This window comes from Coturnix japonica, chromosome 2, assembly GCF_001577835.2.
Source record: "Coturnix japonica isolate 7356 chromosome 2, Coturnix japonica 2.1, whole genome shotgun sequence".
Classification (NCBI taxonomy): Eukaryota; Metazoa; Chordata; class Aves; order Galliformes; family Phasianidae; genus Coturnix; species Coturnix japonica.
This window is the reverse complement of record NC_029517.1, coordinates 33,621,744-33,641,669: the sequence shown is the minus strand read 5'-3', so window position 1 is coordinate 33,641,669 and position 19,926 is coordinate 33,621,744. Positions and strand designations below refer to the sequence as shown.

Genomic DNA, 19,926 nt, shown 5'->3' with positions numbered 1-19,926 from the left:
TCCAGAGGGACTCTGACAGGCTTGAAAAGGGGGCCCATGTGTTCAGAATGAGGTTTAACAGGACCAAGTGCAATGTGTTCAGTTGGGTTGGGGCAACCCTCACATGGACTGACCTGGAGAAGAACACCATGAGAGCATGCCTACAGAGGATTTGAGGGTCCTGGAGAATGAAGAGCTGAACATGTCAGCAGTGTACTCTTGTAGCCCAGAACACTAACTGTGCTGGTATGTTGAGAGAAGGGACTGCTCCCCTTATGAGGTCCTATCCAGAGTAATGTGTCCAGATCTGGGAACACACACACAAAAAAAAGGTCATGTAGCTATTGACGTGGATTTGGAGGAGGGCCACAAGAATGATCAAAGGGCTGGAGCACCTCTCACATAAGGAAAGGTTGAGAGTTTGTCCAGTTTGGAGAAGAGAAGGCAGAGGACACCTCATTGTGGGCTTCCTGCACTTGAGAGCTTATAAGCAGGAGGACTTTTCATATGGGCAGATAAACAGGACAAGGGGAGTGGCTTTAATTTAAAAAAAAAGAGAGTTTAGGTTAAATGCTAGTCAGAAATTCTTTATTCAGAGGGCAGTGAAGCACTAGAACAGACTGCCTAGAGGAGCTGTGGGTGCCCCATCCCTGTGGGTGTTTAAGGCCAGGCTGGATGGGGTCCTGGGCAGCCTTGTCTAGTGAATGGCAACTCTACCTGTGGTTGGAGGGTTGGAACTAGGTGAACTTTATGATCCCTTTCAGGCTATTCTGTAATCCTATGAAGTTGCTCGTTTCTTCAGTCTAAAGGCTGACATGCTGCAAGTACTCCTTGTTCACATTAGGCAGCTATGTCCTGGAGCATAACCCTTCAGGAGTACTTGTTAATCAAGTTGTAATTCTTACATAATAGGTCAATATTGCAACAACAAAAGCATGGCTTTTGCTGTCTTTTAGTGTGCAGCTAATACCTTCTTCAAGTTTCAGTGCAAGTTTGATTACTTCTTAAATAATTCATTAATATAACAGAAAATTAAGCCAAAGGTTTTTGTCTTAGTGATATTTGACAGCTGGAGAAATGCCAAGAGTTTAGCAACTGCTGCACAGAAGCAGTTGTGAATATAAGTTTAATATTAGTAAAGAAATAAATTGATTTTTGACCAAAAAAAAAATCTTTCATAAATCATTTGGTTGGAGCAGCTGAAGCAAAATATTCTCACATAGTTTTTCCAAAATATCGTCTATTATTTTGAAAACTTTTCTCCGTGGAAAAGCAAGGTACTCAAGTCTTCTACATATACCTTTAGATTAGGAAAAGAAGTCCTCTGTCAGATTAATCTAATTTCTTCAAACACCTGCCTGGCTACAGAGCCGTATGAAAACCCTTGGGGACAGCATTTGCTTTTCCTTCACTGGACGTGAATACTGTCTGTTGGAGGATGCCTGCACCATACTTTATTGCTATTGCATAAGTATTTGTAATCATAAAATTTTCAATCTTAATTTTATGCAACATCACAAAATTTGACTTAAAGTTATTAGTGCATAACAGTTAAGAATCCAGTCTATCTCACATCTTGTAAGGTATGTGTAGCTGAGGAATCCCTCTCAGCAATGACATTAATGCAAATACATAATTTTAAATGAGTGATAAAAACTTTTTGCTATTAATCCCAGAGTTTGTGAGGAGTCAATGAAGGCAGTAAAAGTGTGCATGTCTAACTATGCAAAGCATTCTGGATATGTCTAGGAAGACAAGCAAAATTATCATTACATAAGAAATACCCAAATGTCTGAGAGATTTTTATGATGGGGAAGAATACTGAAGAATGTGATACTTAGAATAAGTTTCTTTTATTTTATGATTAAAAAAACCCTCCCTGGTGTCTGCCTTCATTTATCCCTTTATTCTCTTAGTGTGTGTTTTAATGGGCTCTTTGTTGCGGCAATGCTGGTTGATTTAAATTCTCAATTTGTAGGTCTCCTTGAACATATTTATTCAGGGGATGGGACTTGCACAGAACAATACACTTGTATGAGGCAATCCCATCACATCAGCCTTCATTATCATTTCTCTAACTGGGAAACATGTCAGTGACTGCTATAGTTCCCCTGCACCTACAAAAGAGCTTTGATTACTATGTGCTGGTCTTTGGTACTGTGTTGGCCTTAGCTTCACCATGATGTCTGAATTAAATGAGCATCCAAAATGCAGCAACTGCAACTCTTTTCCACTAACACAATGGAGTATTCTGAGTACAGGAGATGAGATCTTTCTTCCCATGAGCATGAAATACAAGTGTTTGCATTTTTATTTTTTTTTTTAACACTGAAAACTTTGGTTTCCACTTCAAGTTTCTGACTTGGTGCACGTGATGCAGCCTACTGCACTGGTCATCCTGGTAAAATAGGATGCAGCGTCCAAATTAGTTTTCTATTTCATACAGATGGATGATGCGGCTCTCATTTCTCTCTATGCCATTTTGTGTGTCTTCAAATCTATCACAAGTAATTTTTCTTATGTGAAAGCTAATTAACATGTTGGGAGCAGACTGCCTGCATTGTCTTGATATTTTTAAGCAACCAGATGTTGTAATTACTCTGCATGCAGTTATTTTTGCCTATAGGTTGTCAGAGAGCACTCCCCATCACTTTAATTAATATCAAAAAGTTCATTTAAATAGTTAAAGATGAGGCAAATTTGTTTAGGAGTCTTTGAACGTAATAGGAAGAAGAATCTGTTTTGAGGATAAAAAAACAAAAACAGCAAAGATCTTAATTCCTTAATTAGTGCCAGAATAGGTATTCCTTTTCTTCCTAGTGTTATGGTTCTTTGCTTTAAATTCTCCTATGTTTCATTCCATTCCATTTATTTAATTTTTTTCATACTGGTATTCAGTGTTACTTTACTGCAAAATAGATCTTGATCTTCAATAATTAAATTCCTGATGAAATCTGTATTTATTGGTCCTTGCTCTCTATACCATTGTCTACCGTAATTAGATTGTTAGAGATGCCTCATTTCTTCTGATTTTTTTTCCCAATAAGCCAAACAAACTGGATTGCTGTTAAGAAAGAAAGAAGATGCTTCTTGCTAATTTCCTTTTAGAAGCAGTAAGAGTTCTCCCAGATCAGCTTAAAAAAAGATCAGTATGCGGGAGCAAAAGAGGAACAAATCATCAAAATATAAGCCATCTATAAGGAGTCAGTTAAATCAGCAGGCTTTTCTTCTAGCCATTCCTAGTTACTTTTTCCAAGGAAGATTTACTTTTGAGTATGTCAGCCTGACAGTATTTTTATTATTCCTATACACTATAGTCCCTGCAGTGCAACACACCACCGGTTTGACAAGAAACATTATTTAAATAAGACTTTTATCAGTTTTTCTGACACCCATACACATTGCTTCATAGAATGTCAGAAAAGACATTCTAGGTCATCACATTTTAATCATTGGTCTTGGCTATAGTGAGTTTGAAATAAGTAAAGACAAATTTTCTGATGAGAGATATTGAAGAAAGATAAGTAAAAGAACTCAGTGGAACATCATCAGTTAAAACACTAGGCTTGTGCAACAAGAGTGCTTGATTGGAGGATGGTACTCAATACGAATCTAATAATAAGACTGTAGTCTTAATTCATGTAAATTCAATATTTAATATATGATATTTGTGCATGCCTTTTTGTCTCATCATTGCATGCTATTCAAAATATTTTTTTCCCTGTGTTTGTCTAAGTTATTTTCAGTGGCGTAGTGACAGTTACAATAATCTTCTGTCTTAACTTTCAGCTCTGCATGTGGTACGTTCCACCACTGTGACTGAACTTCCCCCTGCACTTATACTAGTCATGGTGGATCAGTAATAAATAACAGTATCAGCAACCTTTGAGTACTATGTAAAATGTTGGTTACTGTCACGGAAACATAATGAAAAGGATGCCTTTTTTACATTCTTTCTCTGAGACTGTGAAAAAGTGTACCATTAGTGTAACAGAGGATATAAAGAAAAAGGCAGTTTGGCAAGCTGAGCCAACTCTGGGAGCCATTAGCAATCCCGGTGTGAATAACAGGAAGAAATATGTGCCAGCTGAAAAAGATAGGATCCCATGTCTTGTTTTGGGTAATTGGTTATTTGTTTTTCTAAGGTTTTAAATGAAGGAGCTAAAAACTTATTTGTTTCCTTTATAGTCAGACTTTTCTCAGATGAGTAGCATCTCAGTACCCATGATATACTGAGATTGTTAAAGGAATAGTGGGAAAGTTCCAAGAACATCCTCCACTTTGGGGAGGTTCATCTTAATCATTAAGATGATTAAAATAAAGTGTTTCTGTTTGTTTGTTTGTTTGTTTGCAATACACCAGAGGTTCCCAAACTGTGGTTGCTAGTGGTCTGTGAACTAAGCACTTAATACTTAGGGTGTCAGCTGCTAAGTTAGAGAAGATGGTAGTGTAAGATCTGATGACATACAGTAATAGCTGACTGCGCACAAAACAACATGCTTACTGCTGTGTATGGGGAAAAATGTGGGGCAGAGTAATAATGCAGCAGGAAATAACAGTTGAGGACAGAGCAGCCCAAGGAAGCAGATGGCATGAAGAATCATCTTTAAAATGTGATAAAGCATCAGAAACCAGGGCTGAAAAGATGGAGAGATGGGCTAAAAAGATCAGAATAAGTGCAGATTTTTCAGGCAAAGTAAGTTATCCAGTTAAGACAGGAATGATGAGAGGAGCCAGAGGCAAAGATCATGAACAGTTTGAGTGGGCTGTGTTGCCAAGATGCTTTTTGCCAGGTCTCAGTACAGTTGTACAAAGTGGAAATTAGAAAGAAAAGGACTTTCATCCCAGCTTCAGTCTCATCTGTTACTTACTCATGCTGAGTCATCATTCAGCTCATTTTACCTCCTGAACTAACACAAGATGAATAGTAATTAAAAGGCTGGATGGGTTCGCTTTTATGGTATCATGTAATACCAATATACAGAAACACAACTCTCTATAGAGCATTCTATGTGCTTCAGTTTCATTAAATTTTTTTTATTTTTATTTTTATTTTTTTTTCCATGAAAGAGTGCCATCTAGAAAGCAGCCAGCTGGATACCCTCAGTATCCCCAAATCCAAAGTACTCTGACCTGCTGCTAAAGAGTTGAGCAGGGATGGTAGATGCAAACAGGAGTGTTTGAAATCCACCTCAGTCCTGAGCAAGCTTTCTGTCTTTATAAAGCAGTTTTGTTGAATTGGCAATCATCAAACTACAATAAGCAATCTCACATCCTCTAAAACCACACATCAAATTTAAAAGCAGTTCTACATTTGTGCAGTTCCTACTGGGTTTAAGTTGCTGTCAGTCAAAATACTCCTGGACTTCAATTAATTAGTGCCACTGCTGTCAGCCAGCATTGACTGAAGTGAAAACCCAAACTACTGTAATGCATTGCTCGAGTGTGTTCTGAGGATGATGAGATTATTTATCTTCTGCTAAACTAACAATCCAGTTGAGTGCAATTTGATCAGTTTGGATGGTACCTCACTAACAATAAAAATCCTACATCTCTTATAAAACATGGTGCTCTGAGTGGTGACTGCCCTGTATCTTATTCACAGTATCGTATTGATTTCAGAGATTGAGATGACTGTTTTGGATGAACAAAAAAAAAAAAAAGCTCTTATCTAATATTTATACTGTGGAAGGCAGATAGATGAATGAGCATCACATATAGAGCACAGCTTATTTCTCTGTTGGGAAAGCAGACTAGCATGGAAAACCTTGTATTGCATTGCTTTTTCCCATATTGCTTTCTTGCCTTCTCTTTATCATTAATGATTTTCTTATTATTTTTTTTTATCAGTATGTACATTACTGTGTGTATGTCTTGGTAGGTGTTATTGCTGATTTACAAAGAAATATTTTATAATGTAACCGTTCTGATGGTTTAGAAATTAAAAACTAAAAAAAGGGATTGGGGAAAGTAGACAAAATAGATTTCTTTGCTTGTCCATTATCATTGTAATAAGGCAGTAGCTAGAAATCCTAGTTTGCTGGGGCTTGAACAGTTTTGATAGAGGTAAAAGAAGCACTTTGATTTTTTTCCAATTTTTTTTTTTTTTTTTTTTTAATGTGTGGAGACTGATGTGATACATATTCAGTCACAAAAACTGTCTGGTCCAAGTATCAGCAGGAGAAACAAGATTACTCACTGTGTATTTTCTCAAAGCTGTTCTGCTCTGTCATTTGAGTGTGCCACAGCTAGCAGTCACATCTACACAGATTCCCATTATGTTTTCAGTAGGTTTTAGAAAAAAAAAATAAAAATAAAAAAACAAACAAAAAAACTACAAAATATGAGATAAAGGAATGTTCACTTTGAGATTCCTCACTTACAATCCATTTGATATAGTGTCAGTGACAACTGCCAATGAATTCCCCTCTGCATTTCAGTTGAATATGATGTATATTTCTCTTTTACCCAGTATGAAACTGTCGTTGTTGCTAGACAGTTGTAAATAACTTCTTTGGTCCAAATGGGAGGCAGCTGTCTTGGCTGGTGGGTAAAGGGTTTGTTATATAAAGCAAATTTGATCCCAGTGGTGTTGAAAGATATCGGTGTCAAATTCGGGTCAGAAATCTCAAAAAGAGAAATTGAGGGAGACCTGAAACCTTCTAGTGGCTTTCCACACCAGAAAAAGGCCTACAAGAAAGCTGGAGAAGGGCTCTTTGTCAGGGAGTGCAGTGAGAGGAGGAGGGGCAATATCTTTAAAATAAGAGAGTAGGTTTAGATTAGACATCAGAAAGATACTCTTCACTATGAGGGTGATGAATTGTGGGAGTAGGTTGCCCAGAGAAATTACAGATGTCCCATCTCCAGAAGTGTTTAAGACTAGATTGGACAATGCTTTGGACATCCTGATCTAGTGGGAGATGTCTCTGTACATAGCAGGAGGTTGGAACTAGGTGGTCTTTCAGGTCCCTTCCAACCCAAATCATTCTATGATTCTATGCTTGGTTCCAATCTGTAGTTTCCTTTTTGTCCTTTTCTCCAATGAACATGGAACATTGTGTGCCCCGGTGGCGCAAATGGTAGGAATTCCGCATTGCAACACCGGAGGCCCTGGGTTCGAATCCCCCTGTGGCGCAAGTGGTAGAAGTGCCGCTCTGCTACACAGAGGCTTGAATCCCAAGGGGTTGGACTTGATGATCTCTAAGGTCCCTTCCAACCCGCACGAGACTATGATAACTATGATACTATGATACTATGATGACCTTCAGTACCTCAGATGCCATAGTCCTTGGTGATCTCTGGAAAGAGATGTTATGTCCTGTATTGATGCACTGCAGACTTCCCTATGGTGGACCATACACAATCAGTGACCTTGTGGTCTCCATAGGGCTGTAAGTCTGGAGAGCAGATTACCAGGTATCACGTCTGAAATGGTGGTTTTTTGCCTATGAACCTTCACCACCTGCCTCTTCTCTGTGCTATGCATTTTTTGTTTTTTAAAGTGGTCTGTGGAAAAGTTAGCATACCTGTCTCCTTGCCCTCAGTGAGATTTGTATCTAGTCTTTCAGCATTCTCTTCAGTAATGCAGTTCACATTTTATGGTTTTGGTTCTCTCATATTGTAGATTTTGTTTTATTTTTCTGTAGATTTTCCCCGGAGCCAAAACAGAAGGAAGGGGAAATCTCTGCTGTAAAAGTCTCATATTTATGAGGTTTATGATGACAAGCAGGAGGAAGGTCCTTAAAAAATAGCTCCATTTGTTTTTAAACTTTTGTTCACATTTTAAAATGATCTGTGGAACACAGTTTTGTGTCTGTAAAATAAACTAAAAATATCTTGTGATGTTGTTATTAATAAAGCAGGTGGCTCATCTTTCAAAATCCCATTTTAGCCAGGCTGTGATTTTCAATGAAACCTGACATGTTCATTTTTGCCAGACTTAGCAGCCCCCAAGGCTTGTTGAAAGTCATCTGAAAAAAACTTTCTTAATAGATCAGTTTTCTTTGCTGAAGATGTAGCATCCCCTGTATTTATAGAGATTTGGTTCCTTTGAATCTGTATTAGCTGAGCAGCAAGCTAACTCCAGTGATATATATTAACAAAGTAGGCTAGTTATACAACATTAAAGAACTATATATCCTGGGAAATATTTAGTGAGCTCCTCTATACATTGACAACTATATTTTCATTTTTCCATGTATTGTAGAGATTAATCCTCAGGAATTTATTGACATAATTGATGTCAGTTGGGTAATTGGGGTCAGACTTGCAAATATATTAATTGTCATTGCAAATGACAGAGAGCACTGGGACATATCCAGATCTAGTCTTAATCCATTGACTTCTCGGAGCTTGTAGAAGATTTTGTATGTTAATCACATGATTTTTATTTTTTTTCAAAGATGCCTTCTAGTCTCTTTTTCCACTTTTTATGTATTTAAAAAAAAAAAATACAACAACAGCAGTCTGCTAACTGCTCATAGAGATACTCTGCATAACAGAGTGGATAATCAGCCTTATTTTCTGAATAAGCTGTGCTGTTTACTTATAACAGTGTGAGCAGAATAACAATGACGTAAGAAACTAGAGATGTTGCTTTTGTTGTCTTGCTTTGACAGAATAGAGAAAGGAAACTTTTCTTTCTGCCCAGCTATGTTTTTTATCATCAAAAATTTGTATGGATCTTTCTTTGTTCTTACCTCTCACCCATTTTATTTTTGCAAGTTTAACATTTTAAAAAACGTACACCAACTTGTAACATACTTATCTCACTACAGACTTCTTCAAAATTCCATGAATTAAGTTGGAACTTGTATCTTTTCCCTATGCGCTGCTCAAACAGAAGCTTTCATGTTGAATAGAGCACTAGTATCTGCAGGAGGGCCTGATCACTTTCCCTACATCATTTCATATTGGTGGTACAGTTTGAAGGGACAAGAAAAGAGAGCACACACAACTTTAGCTCTGTACAGGATAACAGTTCCAGCTCTCATGTTAAATGTGGCACCTGGGATTCTCCTTGAACACTTAGTACTGCCGAAGTGAGTCTTTTATGTATCCTAGATGGTGAGTTGCAGACAGCAATTTGCTGAAGTTCTCCCAATCAACTTGCTACTTGTAAGAGATGCTTACTAAGCCAGAGGATGAGTATTGATTGATCTAGTGAATAGCTTTCTCAGTAAGAATTGGTTTCAATAAAAGATGGCTTGGATGTTTGTAATTTCATATATTTTCCACAGAGAGAAAACAATATTCATTTTTCAGACACCAGTGTCTGAGCTTCACATCAAAGGAGAAGACTGAGATGAACTCCTGAGGGATCACATAAAGGACTTTCCACTTACATGACTTGTGCTCCTTCATAAAGAATAGATCTAGAAAATTGCAAAGGTGCCCATTATCTGAATTTAAGCACCCCTAAATAGATAAAACAGCACAAAAGGGAATGGTATCTTCAGATATATGAGATAAGGAGAAAATATAACATGAGTAACAGGAAGGTAGAAAAAATCTGGAAAATTATATTCTGAAGGAAAAATGAGACTACATCTTTTCACGTGCTTGAATTCACAAGTCTCTTGTGTATCCAACATAGAAAAAATCATCAAAGTAGCACTGTTTCTGAATCCGTCTTCTGAATTTCCTCATTTTGCACATAAAACTATATACCCAGTGCAGTATACTTTTAGAATTTTCCTGCTTATTAGAATAATCATCATAATCAATTTGATAACTCCCTCTTAAAAAAATTTAATGTGAATACCTTTTTTTATTTTCATGGCCTTAACTTCACATTGAAAATTAATCTGAGTTGAATTATTTTTGGTATGTTAGCATCGCATGAGAGTCCACCCCATATAAGGCACAGCTCACGTTCTTGGGATTTTTGAAATGAAGAGAGAAAAAATGATGGAGCTAGCATGCTTGTGTTGTAGGTGAAACTATTTTGTTGTACAGTGACAATATAATGACAAAATAATTTGTTCTTGCATAAATTAACTGTTTTGCCACAAACTTATTTAGCTTGTGCTTTGTCTCTTGTTTGCTCTGCAAAAGGTTGTTGGCTTTTCTCTCCAATATACAAATGTTATTTGGTTTAGTGTTTCAGCTCTCCATGGGGAACAACACATATGAGGTATGCATTTGAACTAGCAGAGATCAAAGATAGTCAACTTTCTTTTTTCTCTTTTTCTTTTTCTTTTTCTTTTTGTCTTACTTTACATTACGTGCCAGCATTTTAATAATTCTCCTCTTTCTTGTTGGTTTTAAATGTAGTGCTTAAAAATCTTTCATATATAGAGTTATAAATTATGAAGAAAGACACTTTCTACTGTATGTTTTTTTTATGGTAATTCTAAGAACCCTCTACTCAACACTTGTGAAGCCACACCAGTACAGTATTCAGTTCTTGGCTCCCCAAGAGTTACAGAGTTACCAGAGACAGGGATCAGATGAGTCCTGTTTCCCCTTTGTCATTACTGATCAGATGTCTTTGGTATCAGAAGATGTTTCATGTGAGGTCAGATTCTTATGTGTAGGAAACTGAATTGATACAAAATTATTGTTTAGACTGACCACTGACCATCTAACATCACTGGAACCTTATAGATTTTTAATGTTTCTTCCACCCTCTGGTTTCTTGGACTAAGTCTACCTGGTTCAAAATCATTTTACACAGTTTGTTTTCTATTATTCTGCTCTTCGTCCAAAATAGTTTTGAACAGAATAAAGACACGGGACCTGTGAAGGTAGACGTGTATTTTCCAGAAAGAGAAGGAGCTACAGCATTCTCTCTTGCAGGGAGACAGTGTATAGCACACTTTGCCCTTTATTTGAGGTTCCTCTGCTGCCCTCAAATCCAAACTTCATCTTGATCCAGGTCTTTACTTATGTTTATCTTTCTGATCACCCCATGTGCTGTCAGACACCTACAGCTTGCTATTTCTTTATTTATTTTGTTTTACACTAATTGCACAAGGAAATGCTGTTCTTATGTCAGGCTCTTAGCTGATTATAGGTCCTGTTTACTCACAAAAAGGTAATTTACTGCCTGCAGGGCACAACTCAGACATACTCAGGCTTCCTGGGTAGCTAAATGGATCATTCCATTCCAGTGCTCATTCACTTACTGGCTTCTCTGAGATTGCTTGCAAAAGCACTTATCCTGCAAATGCTTACTCATGTAAGTAATAATACTCTAATTAGAAAGTAAGTGGGGTTTGGAGACATTAGGATTTTTTAAGTGAGTAAGCACTTGCAGGGCAAAACCCAAGGGCACCAGAAAAGATGATAATTTTCTGCATAGCACATTGTCTATTTTTATCTTGAAGTCTGGATCTTTACATAACTTTCTATTAAACTATTTGAGATCTTCCCCTCCTAGCCAGGAAGTCCAATGGACAGACATTCCTATGCTTCAAAGCATTTTCTAATGACTCCCTTTTCAAATGAAATGAAACATTAGCCTGAATTATAGCTGTGATATGCTTCTAAGTTCTTTTCTAAGCACTAAATTATACCATTTCAGTGACTGTCCTTTCTTCTGTCCCTCTGAATCTTAGTTTAAGCTCATCAAATAACTGCTGTAACAGACATTGAAATTCAGGTTCATTACTTATCCTTTCAAAATTAGATTGTTTGCAAATTTCTTCCCAACATCTAAATACTCACATATGAATGTACTCTTTTATCTTCAAGGATGAAATGGTAGGGAAGGAGATGTGTATGTGCAGGGGTAGCTTTGCCACAAAGATTGAAAAATAGTCATCAAAGCTATACATTCAGCAATTCTGTGTGTGGAGAACCGTGAGCTGCCCAAACAGGCATTAACCGGTATGTATATGCTTGACTTGCTGTTGCTTCCATTACCACTCTTAGTGCTCTGACTGCCTTTAAAAACACATCGCTTGCAAGCATGCTTTCTTATCTCCAACTGTTCTTCTGATTTTAGTCTGCAGCTATTTTATTCCTTCTGCAGTTTATAAAGACTTTTTTAAACTGAAACTCCAGAAATACTAAAGAAAAGGGTGATGTTTTGCCAAGCCATATGTTCTTAAGTGGTGTATTTTATGCAGCTGATAATAAACACTTTAAGTTATAGTAGCTAAAAAAACCCAAACAAACCTAATGTAAGCAGGCACATTTCCAGTGATTTCAGCGCTTACATTAGAGATGAATTTAACTGTTTACTGTCAGGCTTGAGCATGGTATTCAAACTGCATAGGTGACATTGACATTTGGTGTTGGGCTGAGATCTAGAGTAAAAAACAAATCTACTCTGCACAGATTCAGAATTTTTTCACATTATTTCCAGTTTTATTGCTTTGCAGAAGCATTGAAGTACTGATATGAAATGTTCACTAAGGTTTAAAGGTCTTGCACAGTGTATGATTCTTTTTCCTACATCAACAGCTTTTTAAGGACATTGTTCACCCACAGATATTTTAATTCTCTTAATAAAAGATGTAAACCACTCGTACATGCACTGTTTGACATAAAAATGCCAACTATAGGCTATAAAATGCCTATCCCATTAACTCATAATGTGTAATGTAAGAGTTAATCTACAAGTCAACAAAGCTTTTAGTTCTGCCAAAATAATATTCCAGGGGAACATTAATTATAGATTAACTCAAATAGTAAAAGCAGCAATGTTTCCATTATACTCATAGTAAAACACTGTACTGGAGTTTAACTAAGGCTTGATGAAGAGAAGAGAAGAGAAGAGAAGAGAAGAGAAGAGAAGAGAAGAGAAGAGAAGAGAAGAGAAGAGAAGAGAAGAGAAGAGAAGAGAGGAGATAGCTTGGAGTGTCAGGCTCATGGTTCATCCTACTGAACCAATACTTGCTTTCACTCCCTCTAGAAAGGCTCTCTGCTTTTTCTTTTCTTACACATAAAAAACTTGTGATTAATATTGACAGAGACTACATTTTCAAATATTTATTCTGTTATTATTTCTTTACTAGATAGATTTATTTCCTTTATTTCCTATCCAAATTCTATTCTGCCCTTTGCTCTCTTGCTTCATATGGGTATCAGAGATAAGAGGTGATGACATGGAGACAAAAAATCTAAATATCTAAATAAGAAATGTTTTTACATCCAAAATCTGTTACATTGGAATTGCAATAAAAATCTACTTTAAAAGTGTGGAAACAATAATCTTATCATAGTGTTCAGAATTGAGGTGATATCTTGGCACCTTTCACACTTTGCTTTTGTCTTCAGATAACCAGAAGTTTCTAAGTGAACTGTAAACTCTAAGAAAAAGTTTTACAATTTTCTAATTCCTATTATTCCTAAATAAGTGTTAAAATGAAACAAGGAAGTTGTAAGGAAATGGCTATTCCTGACATTTTGTTCTATAAAATTATTCCTTATTAAATGTGTGTTAAAATGTCATAAGCAGGCAAACATGACTCATTTATCAAAGGATGTATATTAATTAATAGAGAAGAATTTACAGCATATCTGTTATCTGTAGCTTGTAGCATAATAGACATTACAGGATCACAAAATATATTACTGATTTCTTAAAAAAAATAAAATTTATTTCCACCCCTAGATTCTTAAAGAAGAGAGATTATGAACACACCACACAACTACTGATTGATCATCACTTGGTAAGCTGTAATCATCCTCTGTTGTCTGTATCACATTTGTGGTTTTTGTCTGATTGCAGATCTTATGCCTATGTGTTTGTCTATACCAAGTCATTTTGTGATACCAGGAATTTTAATAATGGAATTATGAAAGGTTTCTGGAAGCTGAGATTGGCCTCAATATTACAGCTGTATCTTTGTTCTTTACCACCAACTGGGGGATCCTTAGGAACAGTTTCTGTTTAATTTTGTCATTGATGTAGAATTGAACAGGGGTATTAAGGAAATAGCTTACTGATATCTGTGGATAGAAAGCACTTGCAGAGGAGCTAAAAACTGTTAATACTGCTCATAACAGTAGCTAACTACAACTTCTTTAACTAATCAAAAACTTTGGTGAACTTGCACAACATTTGGGAATATATAAACATTATTGCAATTTGGTTTATTGAACAATGAAAAACAGGGAAGTTTCATTTTCTTAAATCCCCTTTATACTCACTCGGATCCCTGTGTGCCTCCAAAACCATGCTATTTGGAGTAATACACAGAGAAGAGCTGTATTTTGAAAAGAGAAAAGAAGTTTAGAGAAAAAAAGTAAGAAAATCAAGGTAGAAAGGAGCTGAGTAGCACTCAGAAAATGCAAAATTTTTAGGAAAGAGAAAAAAATTTGGAAAATTTCACTTGCAGTCGGTACTAGTAGTATCAGTCCAGGACCTTTAGTGATGCAGACTTAAGAAATGAAATCTTTGTCTTTGCTTGGTGAGTCACAAAAATCCTATTAACGCTGGTAGGACATTTCACTCAATGTCTTTCTAATGCAAGTGTGATATAAAAACCAACCAACTCACATCACACTCAGTGGGAGTTCTACTACTGCCTTCACTGGCAACAGCACTGGAATTTTTGCCTTTGGGCCATGAGTCTAAAATCAATGAGTTTTCTGCCTTAAATTAGGCCATGTATTTTAAACTCAGTCCTACAGCAGATTTGCTACTATTTAGGTTTATGGGGTTTTTCTTTGATTTTATGACTATAGCAGAGTCAGATCCATACCTTGACCCAGAAGTAGAACAATGAGTTTGGAATGTGCACATTAAGACATGTGTAGGTGTTGTGTTATGGATTTGATCAGCCTAAGCTCAGTTTGCCTGTGATGTAATTTGCTTTGATCTCAGGGAAATGAAGATAGAGACAGATCTGGCCAATTTTTTTCTACATTGGAGCAGAAGTAGGATTTTCTCAGTAAAGAAAAATTCAAAGAATTTGCTTGATAAGGGATTTCAAATTTACTTTGAAAATATTAAACTAACACAGATTTGTAATCTGTAGCCAGAACCAGTGTTAACAAAGCTGAACATGTTCTTTTCTGTCTAAAATATTGAAATAAAAATGCTAGGGGCCCATCTTTTAACATAGATGTAATTTATCTAAGCATAATACTCTTGTTTTGAAGTAAAAACTTTAGTGTTATTGAGCTTTTATTCAAAGGAGTATATAGCCTAAAGGGTGTGCATCATACATCATTTCAAAAGGCCTAGTAGAATTTCTCATTGAGCTCCTTACAAATTATGCTCATTCTATTTAGAATACATCAGTGGAAAAGTACAAAAAGGTTGGTATGTAAAGAAATTGCCAGCATTTCAAATTGTTATTTGTTTGTGAATGTGTATGTATGTGCCTAGACATTGTGACATTCAGCTGCATATTTTTATGCAATGGAAATTTTATATATATTCGTGTAGTTGTAGGTTAACCATTCTTTACAGAAGTGGGTAGCATTTTAGTATTTCCACTTTACTTTTGGTGCACTAATTGTCATTGCCATGTATGCATTGTCAACTACTTCAGCTGTGTAGCTTGGTAATATATATTAAAAGTATAGTATTTTAGCACTGCTGTACACCTCTAGACTTTGTCCAGTCCATGCATTGCTCTCTTGGGTCTCACTCTCCTTACTGCTACTTGTTAGTTTGCGTGAAGCCAGCTCAGCTCAGCTGTAGCTCATCTACCTACACAGTGTATTTATAACAAGTAGAAAGCCACCCAAACCATGTAAAATCTCATTTCCTGTTGAAATAAGCCACCTCCAATATGTACCTTCTATATTCTGCAGCAAAATTATTATTTGCAGAAGGATATCTGTACTAGATTTGCTGTGCAATGCACTATATATTAAAAGCACACTTGTGATGTATAGGTCTTACATAAGCCTATAAACCCTTCACATCAGTTAGATTTCTCTAAATCTATTCATGAAAAGATTATTTGTCTCTGCTAAAATATCATATAGCAGTCTTTTCTTTGATGAAAAGTCCTTTGGCTTAAAGGTAATATCAGAGTTAGCTGAGTCAAGGCTAAATAGAATTGCCTTTCCAACAGAAAAGATAACATATAGCCATACTTAGGTGAAGGTTTGCTACCCAACAGTGGAGGAGGATTTGCAAATTACAAAATTTATCTAGGTTATTTCACCACCTACCTGAAAACGTTACTACATGAATCCCAAGAGAAATGGCCAGCCAAGTAAATAAATGCTTGGGGAATTGAAAGTGTTAGTAAATGTGTGTGTTAAGTTAAAAAGTGTTAAAAAGTGTTAGTAAATCTGCAGTTGGGAGCTCCTATGACTCTATGGAAAACGTGATAAGCAGCCCTACTTTGCGACTTAAATGTGTACTCCTGAGTGTCTTGTGCATGATCTGTGCAAATGTATAAACCTTGAGAACACAATCACATAGGACTTGCATAAACATGGCATAATGTGGTAGCAGAGTATATCTGTACTGCATAGCTGAAAAGATGAAGAAGTCTTGTATTTGGCTAAGATGGAAGCTTGATCCTTCTCAGTCATGTGTCAGAGGATATCAATTTCTGCAGCAACATCAGGTTGTGTCAGTGGAAGATGAAGAGAAACTTTATAATATGAAAAGCTGTGGGCATTGCTATTTCCCTGGCTGGAAAGTGCACAGTTGGTTTTAAGACAACAAGTGCAGTAAAGAATGCCTTGCATGCCCAAGGGAAATTTATGGAGAAATGTGTTAATGTAGTAATGAGATTCATCTGTAATTGACATATCAAAGATAAATGTCAACTTATCTATTTGTTAATGGATCTATTAAAAGCTTTGTTTGTACTCTCTGTCTTCTTCTCTCTTTTTTTTTTCTTTGAACACTTATGCACAGATGGATTGTGCAAACAAATACTTTATTAAATGTGGGACTGAGAGCCAATGAACATTTTGAGTCCAGAATAATGTCAATTAACCCAATTTAATTGCTTTCTTGATCCAACTCTCTCTCTTATTTTTTGTTTTAACATATATATATATATGACATAAGGGGCAATGAGTAATTCTGTAAGACTGAATTACTTTATACATCTTATTTTATTAACAAAAATACAATGTGTGCTCTCAAAATGGCACAGTACCATGGAATATAAAACACACAAAGCTGGGTTAGAATGAGTCAGTGAAGCCAAACTGTCAGGAACAGCCGAAGGTTTCCAAGCTCAAGTGAGCTGGTGCAGGGAGAAATAATTCAAAAAGTCCTATTTATTAAGCTTATTTTGCTTAGGGTAAGTTACCAGAAACATTTTTCCTACTGCTAAAAAGCTACATTTTCATTATCAGTAATTTGCAGATACTTGGCTTTTGTTGAACTACTGATTTATTATGTGTCTAGTTGCAGCATATGCACTTAGTTTTGCCACTTTGACACAAAAAAATATTTTGGTTAGAAAGAGTCCTAGAGTAGATAATAAGAAACTGGGTTTTCTCCACAACTCTTTAACACAGCAAGAATTAATTTGTAATTACATATAACATATGCAATAAAAATGATCAGTTTAATTTCTGGGAAAACAAAATGTTACTTTCATCAACCTGGAAACAACTGCTGGAAGCTGCCACCAACTGGATCTTTTGATACTTGGTGCCTAAGACTAACAGACTGAATCTACAATTTGTTCTTGCATGGTCTTCTCAGCAGGTGAAAGATCCAGCAGTTTCAAAAGATGCATCTAATTCAAATATTTTGAGAGCTGTGTTATTAGTCTGTGATTTGAATGAAATTCTGTGCAACATTTTCACAAGTTTCAAGCTGGCACTCAAAACTGTAATATTTTCTTTGGCAAGTGTACAAGATATCTTAAGTAACTGGATGATTCCTTCCTTTTCCTTTTTCCTTTTCCTTTTCCTTTTCCTTTTCCTTTTCCTTTTCCTTTTCCTTTTCCTTTCTTTTCCTTTTTCCTTTTCCTTTCCCTCCCCTTTCCCTTCCTCTCCTCTCCTCTCCTCTCCTCTCCTCTCCTCTCCTCTCCTCTCCTCTCCTCTCCTCTCCTTCTCCTCTCCTCTCCTCTCCTCTCCTCTCCTCTCCTTCTCCTCTCCTCTCCTCTCCTCTCCTCTCCTCTCCCTTTTTTTCTTCATTTCAAATTCATGAGATTTTCAACAGCTTCCAGTAAATCTATATCATTTGGGAAGTCTCGGTATTTGTGAAGATGCAGTATTTTCCATTAAGCTAATAGAAGCCTCCCCTACTGAAAAACTGAATTAGCACTATATATCCAATGCCTCTCTCTAAATATTTGTTTAATTGTTCAGTTCATCTGAATAGGCTTAAAATAATAGCTTAAAGAAATATAAACCCTCATTTAGTTTTCTTGTGCTCGCTGCAGTTAATGGGACTACATGCATGCTTAAGCATTTACTCTAGATCTTTCTTTTATACTTTGTAGGTCAGAAAGGCAGGGGGATAATATTTAACCAAGAAAGCGAGTTCTATTTCAAACTTCCACTGCATTGTTATGTCTAATATTGAAGGAAATTATTTAAAAACTGTTGGCACTAAGTCTGCATTAAGCATGATTTCAAAACCACAGAATAGTCTATAAAATTTTTTGGCACGTTAAATTCAGAGAATGAAAACTTAAGGGACTGTTCCCGCAAATCCCTTGCTTGCAGGAATAAGTACTTACAGGGCTGAGCTGAAAATCCTGAAATTCTGAGTTTTCATTGGAAGACAGGCAAAATAAAGAAGTTAGAGAGCAGGCACCCAGCTTTTCACCTGGTTCATACCTAAGCAGTTCAGACTCAGACCCAGTTACTACCCCTGCTAAAATCCTCTGGGTAAAACAGTTTAGCAGTAACTCATAGGTGGTTGTCTAATGAGCCACAAAAAAGTGGGTGCCACACAAATGTAGCTTGATCCACCATTTTATGTCAAATTAAATTAAGACTGAAAAAGTAGACCTCCCCTTCAGATGGTAGCCTAGTGGATGGAGTGCTTGTTTAGAAACTGGCAAATCTTAGTTCTAATCCCTTTTCTGCTATTTCAGAATTAAATCAATATTTCTTTAAGGAGTGGCCAGTAGCTGTCAGCCCTATAGACTCTCCTGAGGAAGGAACACGTCGTTGGTGTTTCAGCTGATTCTAGATTGTAAGTATTACAAGATATACAAACTGCTCTATGATAAATAGTCAACATATTTATGTTATAGAAGGAATAAGAGACAGCAACACTTCAGTTTTTGCTGGTATTTTTCCTTCTGCTCACTTAAGTATTTTTATATATTAATTTTAGCAGTCTCTGGATAGCTTTGTAGTCTGCTAGTTTTCTAATTCTCAATAGAGCTCCTTTTGTATTTACCTCTGAGACTGATCTTCCTGTAGACACATAACATGAAATTATTGATTCTCCTTCAGAAATGAGATACTTAAAATGTAGACTTTTTATTTCCCAGTTTTAGGTGATTATCATAATAGATTTGTGTTATTAGATTTCTTCTTTGTTTTTATCAAGTCACATTTCCCACTGACAGACACAAGAATAGAAATCAAATGAGGTATCACGAGCTTTGATCCAAACAGAGTTTCTCTGTCTTCCTTTGATGTTTGGATATAGAAAATATTAATCCATTACAAAGCATGGGAACTACATAATATTTCATGTACTGGGTTTAGCATATTTTTACTAGGCTTTTTACAGTACCTAAAATTTCAACCAGTTGTGACATAGAAGATGTAATTATAGTAAAAATGTTAAGAAATTTCTATTCTCTGAAGCAATGATAGTCATCATTAAATCGAACTGCAGTGTTTTTAAGTACTTTTGGTGTGTTTCCACCTTATCAGAACAAATAACACTTCTACTTAGGCATTATTCAGCCCGTGCAGTTCACACAAGGTTTACTGTAATCAGTCTCAATCAACATTTAAGATGAAAAGTTTTCAGAATCAGATCAGTACTTTTGAAACTTTAATCTAATGAAGACCTAACCTTAATATTGGATGTCTAAAATGTTTCTGAAAAATCTGGGTCTTGCAAGTCCCAGTCCCGCTGAAGTCCATTGA

At 36.2% G+C, this 19,926-nt stretch overlaps 1 long non-coding RNA gene across 2 annotated transcripts in view; it reads left to right on the top strand.

Annotated features, from left to right (window-relative positions):
• Positions 1-19,926, top strand: part of LOC107309262 — a 32,493-nt gene that overhangs the window by 6,231 nt on the left and 6,336 nt on the right. The window contains exons 1-3 of one of the 2 annotated variants that reach the window (XR_004306450.1): positions 11,679-11,811; positions 13,544-13,601; positions 18,912-19,012. This is a non-coding gene — a long non-coding RNA (uncharacterized LOC107309262). Of the gene's footprint in view, positions 1-11,678; positions 11,812-13,543; positions 13,602-18,911; positions 19,013-19,926 lie in introns of those variants that run through there. The other variant, XR_004306451.1, reaches the window with a different exon arrangement.